Source organism: Muntiacus reevesi, chromosome 5 (assembly GCF_963930625.1).
Source record: "Muntiacus reevesi chromosome 5, mMunRee1.1, whole genome shotgun sequence".
NCBI lineage: Eukaryota > Metazoa > Chordata > Mammalia > Artiodactyla > Cervidae > Muntiacus > Muntiacus reevesi.
The window spans coordinates 122,955,606-122,964,529 of NC_089253.1; the positions used below are offsets into that span (position 1 = coordinate 122,955,606).

The 8,924-nt window shown below is 47.5% G+C and overlaps 1 long non-coding RNA gene across 2 annotated transcripts; it reads right to left on the reverse strand.

Annotated features, from left to right (window-relative positions):
* Positions 1–1,577: 1,577 nt before the first annotated feature.
* Positions 1,578–7,622, reverse strand: LOC136168633 (uncharacterized). 2 transcript variants are annotated; one of them, XR_010663332.1, is made up of 3 exons: positions 6,339–7,622; positions 2,573–2,742; positions 1,578–2,469 (listed from the first exon to the last, which is right to left on the reverse strand). It is a non-coding gene; the product is annotated as an uncharacterized lncRNA (long non-coding RNA). The 2 variants fall into 2 exon arrangements; XR_010663333.1 differs by lacking the exon at positions 2,573–2,742 and adding an exon at positions 5,329–5,391 and having other exon boundaries at positions 6,339–7,621.
* Between the last annotated feature and the right edge of the window lie 1,302 nt (positions 7,623–8,924).

Below are 8,924 nucleotides of genomic sequence, written 5' to 3' on the forward strand. Positions count from 1 at the left end.
GCCTCCACCTGACATGTTTTCCTCTTAGATGAGCCGTGTCCAGCTCTTTGCGACCCCATGGTTTCTAGCTCACCAACTTCCTCTGTCCATAGACTTTTCCAGGCAAGCATATTGGTTTGGGTAGCCATTTCCTTCTCAAGGGATCCTCCCAGCCCAGGGATCGAACCCAGGAAGTTTTAGGCATTTAATTTACATAAAAATGGCATGAGGCCTACTGAGAAGATAGGTTTAACTTGCCATCATGAAAAAAGACTTTTAAACTTAGCAGAGCTAAGAGTCTACTTAAAATACAGACCAGTGAAGATTGAAAGCTTGCATCAGGCTTTAGGGGGAAATACCCGAGAGCTTGAGGAGCTTTAGCAGATTATTCTTATTACTGACACTGTGGCCTCTGAATGCTGATGTCAGAGAAGCCACCAATGGCAAACACGTCAGGGCCTCCCACTCCCAGAGCAGCTGGGAGGGGCGTCAGGCCCTGACTTGGGAGGTTCATTTCCCGAGAACACGTCGTTGAGGCCATCTCCGAGTCCAAGAGCCCTGTCTCCTCTGCTGCCCTGCGTGGGGCACTGTCAGTGGGATGACTTGAGCGAGCAGCACTGAGGCACGTACGTGACCACATGTAACCTGGAGGACCGCTGCGAGCCCTGTGCATGGAGCAGGGCACCCGAAGCCGGTGCTCTGGGACCACCCAGACGGACGGGGCGGGGGGACACGTAACCTGTGGCCGATTCATGTTGATGTATGTAGGGCAGAGACCATCACAATAGTGTAGACTAATTGTCCTCAAATTAATCTTTAAAAGGGAAATAAAAAGTAAAGGCAGATCTAGAAAATTAAAAAATAACAAAAACAAAAACCTAGCTCTGCATGCTACATACCACATCTTGGCAATCCAAGGTCTGCGGCATTCTGAATATGTCAAGAGCAGCATCAGAGACCCAGGTTACCTCCCACGGAGGAAGGGTGATCACCCAGGCACAAAATCCTTGCAGAAGACAGGCAGGGCGGGGCCGCCCAAGGCTTTGAGTCACTTGCTTTTCCCGGGACTCAGCTGCTGGGATCTGTATTTTCCTGTAGTTTAGCTGTGACAGACCACTGGTGAGATTTAGAAGGTGTCCTCTAAGTATTTACGCAGAAAAGTATGGAAATGTCAAAAAAAAAGAAAAGTCAAATGGCTTTTTTTATGCTTCTTGCATGTGCTCATACAGTGCCTTAATTTAAAATAGCATCTACTGCACAGTATGCAACGTATTAACCAGCTGGAATCTCTGGTCCTTGAGATTGAGAGGAGAGAGGCAGCCACGTGAAAATGGAGAAGAATAGAAGCCTCGTGTGCTGCCTGCCTGATGAGAGCCGCCTGGGGACACTTGATCGGAGGGCCCACGGAGCGCTGCACCTCAGATGAGGCCCCCCAGGAAAAGCGCGCTGTGCCTTCTGCGGCACTTTCTATTCTTCATGCAGAGGATCAGATCTGCTGCTTTGATTCAGTGCCCCCATCATGCTTTAATTTAAAAAAGGATTTCAGAGTGAATCTTAAACTCTCTAATTCACTATTAGGCAATTACCTGTTAAAAAAAAAAAAAAAAAAGTTACGACTCCATGGACTGTAGCCCACCAGGCTCCTCTGTCCACAGGATTCTCCAGGCAACAATGCTGGAGTGGGTGGCCATTCCCTTCTCCAGGGGATCTTCCTGACCCAGGGATCAAACCCGTGCCTCCTGCATTGCAGGCAGATTCTTTACCATTTTAGCCACCAGGGAAGCCCCATTTGGAAAATTAAGGGGCTTGAATTTACTGAATACCGAGTACTGGTCTGATCACTTGCTAAATATTTGCATGTGTTGATTCATTAAGCATCTGAAGTAGATATTACTTCCTGCTTACAGATAAGGAGGGGCCTCCCAGGCAGTGCTAGTGGTAAAGAACCCGCCTGCCAATGTCAGAGACATAAGAGACTCGGGTTGAATTCCCCTGCAGGAGGGCACGTCAACCCATTCCAGTGTTCTTGCCTGGAGAATCCCATGGAGAGAGGAGCCTGGCGGGCTACATACAGTCCATGAGCTCACAGAGAGTCAGACATGACTGAAGTGACTTAGCACACCTTTACAGATAAGGAAGATGGAGTTAAAAATGCTCCTAGTCACAGAACTAACAAGAATAACAACGCCAAGTCTCAAAAACCAGTCTCTCAGTCCCCAAAGTCCTTGCTTGTGCCCCTGTGCCCTGTGCCTCCTTTTCCTGAAGACGCAGCAGTAGTAATCACGTGCTGGTTCTCACAGCGGGGTCTCCCAGGTTCGGTGGAAATGCACACCTTGGCGTGCAGCATCAGACGAGCTCCGTGGGAAACCAGACATGCTCGTCTCCCAGGAGCCACGCCGCCAGCAGCCCCTGCCTGGCAGGCTGACATCATTGTCCAGATTGTTCAGAGAAGATGATATTATCCTTTGAAGGGGTCTCACAAGTTACTGGCTGAAAAAGGAACAGAAAACAAATCCATTGAACATTTAAACACAAAACTAACAGAAAAACAGGCCCTGGGGCTGTCAGTTGAAGGAAATTACACTGAACCAACCTCTGTCAGTTCTTGCAGTAGGGAAGTTCTTGGAGTAGGTAAGCAAAATGCAGATGAGGGACAACAAGGGGCTGTAACAGGAAGTGGATTGAGGCTTTCAAATATCTGTCCCCACTGAAAGCTCTTGGGCAGCAGAATGACGGTAAGTCTCGTGGCCTCTTCTGCCACGTCTGCAGAGCCGCAGCGAAGATGGAAGCCAGTGGAGGAATGAAAGACACACTTTACATCATGGGGAAATGTGAGTGGTCTGGCACCCCAAGGGCTAATGCTTGGGGAAAGTTTACCTTTAAAATTGTATATACACAACCTTAAAGAATAAAGGCAAAAGGAGAAGGGGGCAGCAAAGGATGAGATGATTAGCCAGCATCATTGACTCAATGGACATGAATTTGAGCAAATTCCGGGAGATGGTGGAGAACAGAGGAGCCTGGCAGGCTGCAGTCCACGGGGTCACAGAGAGTCGGACTGAACAACAACAACAAAAAGAATAAAGCTCCACATCACACACAACAACGGACTCTAACTGGAAATACTGAGATAACAAAGACGCTGGCGGATCACGCCAAGATCACGTGAATGGGCCAGGCGTTGAGAGATGAATCTGAAGTGGGCAAGAAGGAAGTAACATGTGTTCAGTCATTCCTGTTTTAGTCATTCCATGTACTCAGACACTAGAAATAAAAGGCCCCAGCAACAAATTAGCTCGTGGCCTTTGGTTTGTAAGTGCAACACTCTGATCTGTGGTGCCAGATAATTTGAATAAAGTGGATAAAAGTTTCTGTCTGTAAAGGGTATAAAGTGTAGATTCAAGGAACCACCACACAACATGATACACGGGAGACACACAAGGAATGCTTTCGCACAGGGCTTCTCTGCCTCAGATCAGTTCAGTCGCTCAGTTGTGTCCGACTCTTTGCGACCCCATGAACCACAGCACACCAGGCCTCCCTGTCCATCACCAACTGTTGGAGTCTACCCAAACCCATGTCCATCGAGTCGGTGATGCCATCCAACCATCTCATCCTCTGTCGTCCCCTTCTCCTCCCACCTTCAATCTTTCCCAGCATCAGGGTCTTTTCCAATGAGTCACTTCTTCACATCAGGTATCCAAAGTATTGGAGCTTCAGCTTCAGCGTCAGTCCTTCCAATGAACACACCCAGGACTGATCTCCGGTAGGTTGGACTGGTTGGATCTTGCAGCCCAAGGGACTCTCAAGAATCTTCTCCAACACCACAGTTCAAAAGCATCAATTCTTTGGCGCTCAGCTTTCTTTGTGGTCCAACTCTCACATTCATACATGACTACTGGAAAAACCATAGCCTCAACTAGATGGCCCTTTGTTGACAAAGTAATGTCTCTGCTTTTTAATATGCTGTCTAGGTTGGTCGTAACTTTCCTTCCAAGGAGTGAGCGTCTTTAATTTCGGCATTTTAAGTCGGGTGATCCTGAGATGTGGGGAGCTGCCCTGTGTGTTTCAGGGTGTTTGGCACCATCCTTGGCCTTTGCTCAGAAGATGCCAGTGCACCATCTCATCACCAAAAATGTTCCCAGATATTGTCAGATGTCAGAAAGGAGGGGTGTGACACTGCTCTTCCCTGAGAACCCCCACTCCTTAGCACTTGTGCAAGGGGCCTCTAACTCAGCCCTGAGATGATGGAGGGGAGAGGCAATCCAGGGGGTGAGAGGGGCCAGGAGGCCGCAGGAAGGCTGGTGGAGGTGACGTCTAGGCAGAGGTTTTGAGGATGAGTAGCTGGTAGCCAGCCAGATGCAAGACGTGGCGGATCAGAAGCATTCCTGAAGGCAGAAGCTAAAGAAAACCATGGTTCCCAGTTTGGAAATTCAGTTTGCTCTCCTTCATTAGACATCTTACTGAGTGCCTACCATGTGCTACAGGCTCAGAAGACAGAAGTTTAAAGGAGCTCCCAGTCCAGTTAAGCAACCCCCAGTCTCAACATCTCCCCACACTTGCGTATTGTGATTGTTCACGGGAGTTGTCTTACACAATTTGTTACCAATACTTCATATTTTAAAGTGTTTGGTAGTGGTTTTCTGCCACAGTCCATTATCCCCAGCTTTCTGACGTTTGCTCTGAGTGGCAAGTAAAGGGGTGGTGTTCATGGAAGGCTACCCTACTGAGTGAAACATGGTTTGTCCTAAATTTGCCTTGTTTGTGATGCAGCTCAGAGATGGTTGGCCAAGTGGCTGTTATAAGTTTTGGTGGACAGAAGCCTGAGATCTATTTAAATCAGAGGAAAGAAACCATTAAAATTGTGTGACAAAACTGAAATAGACTCACAGACATAGAAACGAAGCTTATGGTTACCGAAGGGGGTGGTGTACGAGAGAGCTAAATCAGGTGTTTGCAGTTACAGGTGTAAACCACTATATAAACAGGATGGACTACCACATAGCCCAGGAAACGATACCCAGTGTCTTGTAAAAACCTATAATGTAAAAGAATCTAGAAAAAGAATATACGTAACTGAATCATTTTGCTGTACAAATGAAACTAACGCAACAGTGTAAATCAACTATACATACATGAAAAATTAATTAAAATGGAGTGTGGGCAGAAGATCTAAGCAGACATTTCTCCAGAGATGACAGACAGCCCATAGGCACATGAGAAAATGCTCCATGTTGCTAATTATTAGAGATATGCAAGTTTAAACTACACAGAGGTATCACTTCACACTGGTCAGACCAGCCACCATACAAACGATAAATGCTGGAGAGGGTGTGAAGAAAAACGAACCTTCCTACATTGCTGGTGGGAATGTCAGCTGGTCAGCCACCGTGGAGAACAGTATAGAGGTTCCTTGAAATGCAAAACACGGAGTTACATATCTGCAAAGAAAACCACAATTCAAAAAGATGCATGCACCCCATGGTTCATAACAGCTCTATTTCCAGTGACCAAGACATGGAAGCAAGCTAAGTGTCCACTCATAGATGAATGGATAAAGAAGATGTGGTACGTATATAGAACAGAATACTACTCGGCCATAAAGAAGAATGAGACAATACCATTTGCAGCAGCACGGATGGGCCTAGGGATCATCATACCAAGTGGAGTCAGCCAGAAAAGACAAACTTATCATACACCACTTGTATGTGGAATCTAACAATGCCACAGATGAGGTTATTTACAAAAGAGAAGGAGACTCACAGACACAGAAAACAAACTTACGGTGACTAAAGAGGAAAGGGGTGGGAGAGGAAGAACCTGGGAATTTGAGATGAGCATATATTGTATCTGAGCTCAGTTGTGTCCAGCTCTTTGAGGCCCCGTGGACTGGAGCCCACCCGGCTCCTCTTCTATGGGATTTTTCAGGCAGGAATACTGGAGTGAGATGCCATTTCCTACTCCAGGGGATCTTCCTGACCCAGGGATCAAATCTGGATCTCTTGGGTCTCCTGGCATTGGAGGTGGATTCTTATCGCTAGTGCCACCTGGGAAACCCCTAACATACACACTGCTATTAATATATATATAAAGTGTGTGTGTGTGTGTGAGTATAAAACAGGTAAACAAGAAAGATCTATGGTATAGCACAGGGAACCATACTCAATATTTTATAAGAACTCATAAGGGAAAAGAATGTGAAAAAGAACATTTACTACACACACACACACACACACACATTCATGTATAACTGAGTTTCTTTGCGGTATACCTGAAATTAACACAACACTGTCAATCAGCTATACTTCAGTATTAAAAAAAACTTGATATCCCCTAAAGATAGAGTGTGGTAAACCCACCCGTGTGCATTTGGTAGTTTTGATCTGAGTCTTTCTCTCTCCTTTTGGTTTCTTTGGCACCGTCTTTCCTGGTTTCCCTTCCTCCTCTTCACTGCTCTCTGCTCTGTCCTTGCCTGGCGTTTCCTCTTGCTGGCCCACGTCCGGCACGTGTCTCTGAGAGCCCCCGAGTGAGGGCCACTCTCGGTAATTCTGGTGTTCCCCACGGGGGCCTGTGCTGATGTGTCTGTATCAGTGGCTCTCAGTCACTTGTGGATGAGATGGAGATGGAGACTACGAAAGCGGGTCTCTTCTGTTTTGGCTGTTGAGGCGCTCCCACCTTGGGGTGAACTTGCGGCCGTGCTCAAAACCTCTGCAGGAGGAAAGAGCTGGCTATGAGGGGCGTGTGCCTTAAGTGTATCGGGTAAAACAGCAACGAGAGAGGTTTAGCACCCTAATTGTTTCAAATAGCCTTCTAGAACAATCATGCAAAGTTGTGGCTTCCAACGCCACCTCCACCTTGATGACTGATTCTCTCTGATGCATCCAGGCCTTCCTCCCAAGCCCCACAACTGTTCCGACACACTCTGAAAGTGGAAAGTTAAAGTGTTGGTCGCTCACTCATGTCGCACTCTTTTGCGACCCCGTGAACTGCAGCCCGCCAGGCTCCTCTGTCCATGGGATTCTCCAGGCAGGAATACTGGAGTGGGTTGCGATGCCCTTCTCCCGGGGGTCTTCCTGACCCAGAGAAGACAAACTCTGAGATGTCCCACAAACTGAGCACATCCAAACATCAATGTATTATTGACTCCCCAAATCTCCTGTCTCCTCCTGCAGTTTTGCCCTCAAAGTCACAGCCCTGCACGCGGTACCTCAGCCAGAGATCCTCTCATCTGACGTTCCATCCTCTGTCATTCCTACTCATCACTCACCAAGAGCTGGGTGTTCTGTCTTCTTGATGTGTTTTCTGTCATCATGTCCTCTTTCCTCACTGACTGGTTCAGAAAATCCAGATTGCCTTTGATCTTCTGGTCCACACGGTCCTCACGCCATGGTCAGATTAAGTCACATCCCAACTTAAAAATCTGAAAACATTTCCCCACAGCTGTAAAATAAATGGACCCTCGCCATCCACATTCTCTTAGGTTTTGTCATGCCTCTTCACTGATCTGTCTTCAACCCCAAGCCCACAGGCCTGGCCCGCACGTCTCTGTCCTATCTCGCCTGGGTGAGTAAAGCCTTGCTTTTGTGTTCCCTGTGGTCATGCCTGCCTCCTCCTGACCCCTCCTCCGCAGGGTGTCCATCCCTCTGTAAAGCCCTTAATAGCTCCTCTGTGAGCTGAGGACAAATTACCACCTTAACTTGCCTTAAGCCCCTGCTGGAGGCGGCCCCTCCCAGCCACCCCGCCCCCCCCCCACCTCCAAGAGCTCCCCCGCAGGGTGCCCTCCACAGTACTCCCCTTCAGCTCTGCAAACGCGCCGGCTCCCTTCCCCCGGGGTCTTCCCACACACTGTTTTCTCTGCCCAAAATACCCGTCCCTTCACGTCTTCCGCAGCTCAGTCTTACTCATCCTGTGGGTATCATGAGTCCAAATAACTTGTGGTTTTGCAAAAATGCTGGGTTATTTATGCAACCATTCCTTGCTATTTTTTATATTTTTTTATTTGAAATCATTTCTCCCACCCACCCAATAATTGTGTTACTCTGTCTTAAAGAACTCAGTTCATCAGTGTTCTCATTCTGAACACTTTCTGAAAGTCTTAGGCTGACGTGGAAAGCCTCCTCTGTGTTCCCATGGATTTTCATCTTCCTCTGACGACTTCGTTCCAATGAAATTCCCCAGGGAGCCTTTTCCATGCTGAATTTCTCCTTACTCGTGAAAATATTAGCCAGTCACATTCATTCAGTAAATAGTCCGGTAGGAATGCAGTGCCGCCTTCCCTGGGAATTTAGTTTTAAAAGTCAGAACTTTGCTTTTATTGCTCACATTTAATTATTTTCTCCAGTGACCCACAGAACAGAAATCATTTAAGGACCACTTGCTTAAATGAACTTATATTTACATCTCCTCAGAGTAAAATTATTTTGGATGAACCTGAGTTTTGCTAGATTTTTTTAGTTTTTCTTTGAAGATTGGAAGACGGATCTAGAAGGGGAGAAATGAACTGTTTTGTTTAGCTTATTATTGTTTTTGCTTCAATAACTTCCTGCTTGCACGGCTCTTAAGCAAAATTCCCTGCTTGCCTGTGCTGTTTTTCATTTGCCCCTGAGCCTACGGGGAGGCCGCCGGGCAGCCTCCACAGGGTCACCAGGCTGGTGTCTCTGCACGTGACAGAGGCGCTGGCGCTTCCTGCAGGAAGCCCTCCTGGGGCAGCACTTCTCCCGGGGGTGGCGGGAGCGGTTCTCATCAGGCAGCCCCACTGTGTGGGTGGCGTCTTCAAAATGCTCCACCATAACCGGTTCAGTGACCCCCTGCTGTCTCCAGTACTGAGGAACACTGAGCATGGACTCAAAGGAGAATCAGACACTAAAGAACATTCCACTTTATCCTTCGTCATTACAGTCTTCGGCTCTCTCACCCTTCTCTTTCTGCTTTCCCTCCGATGCCTT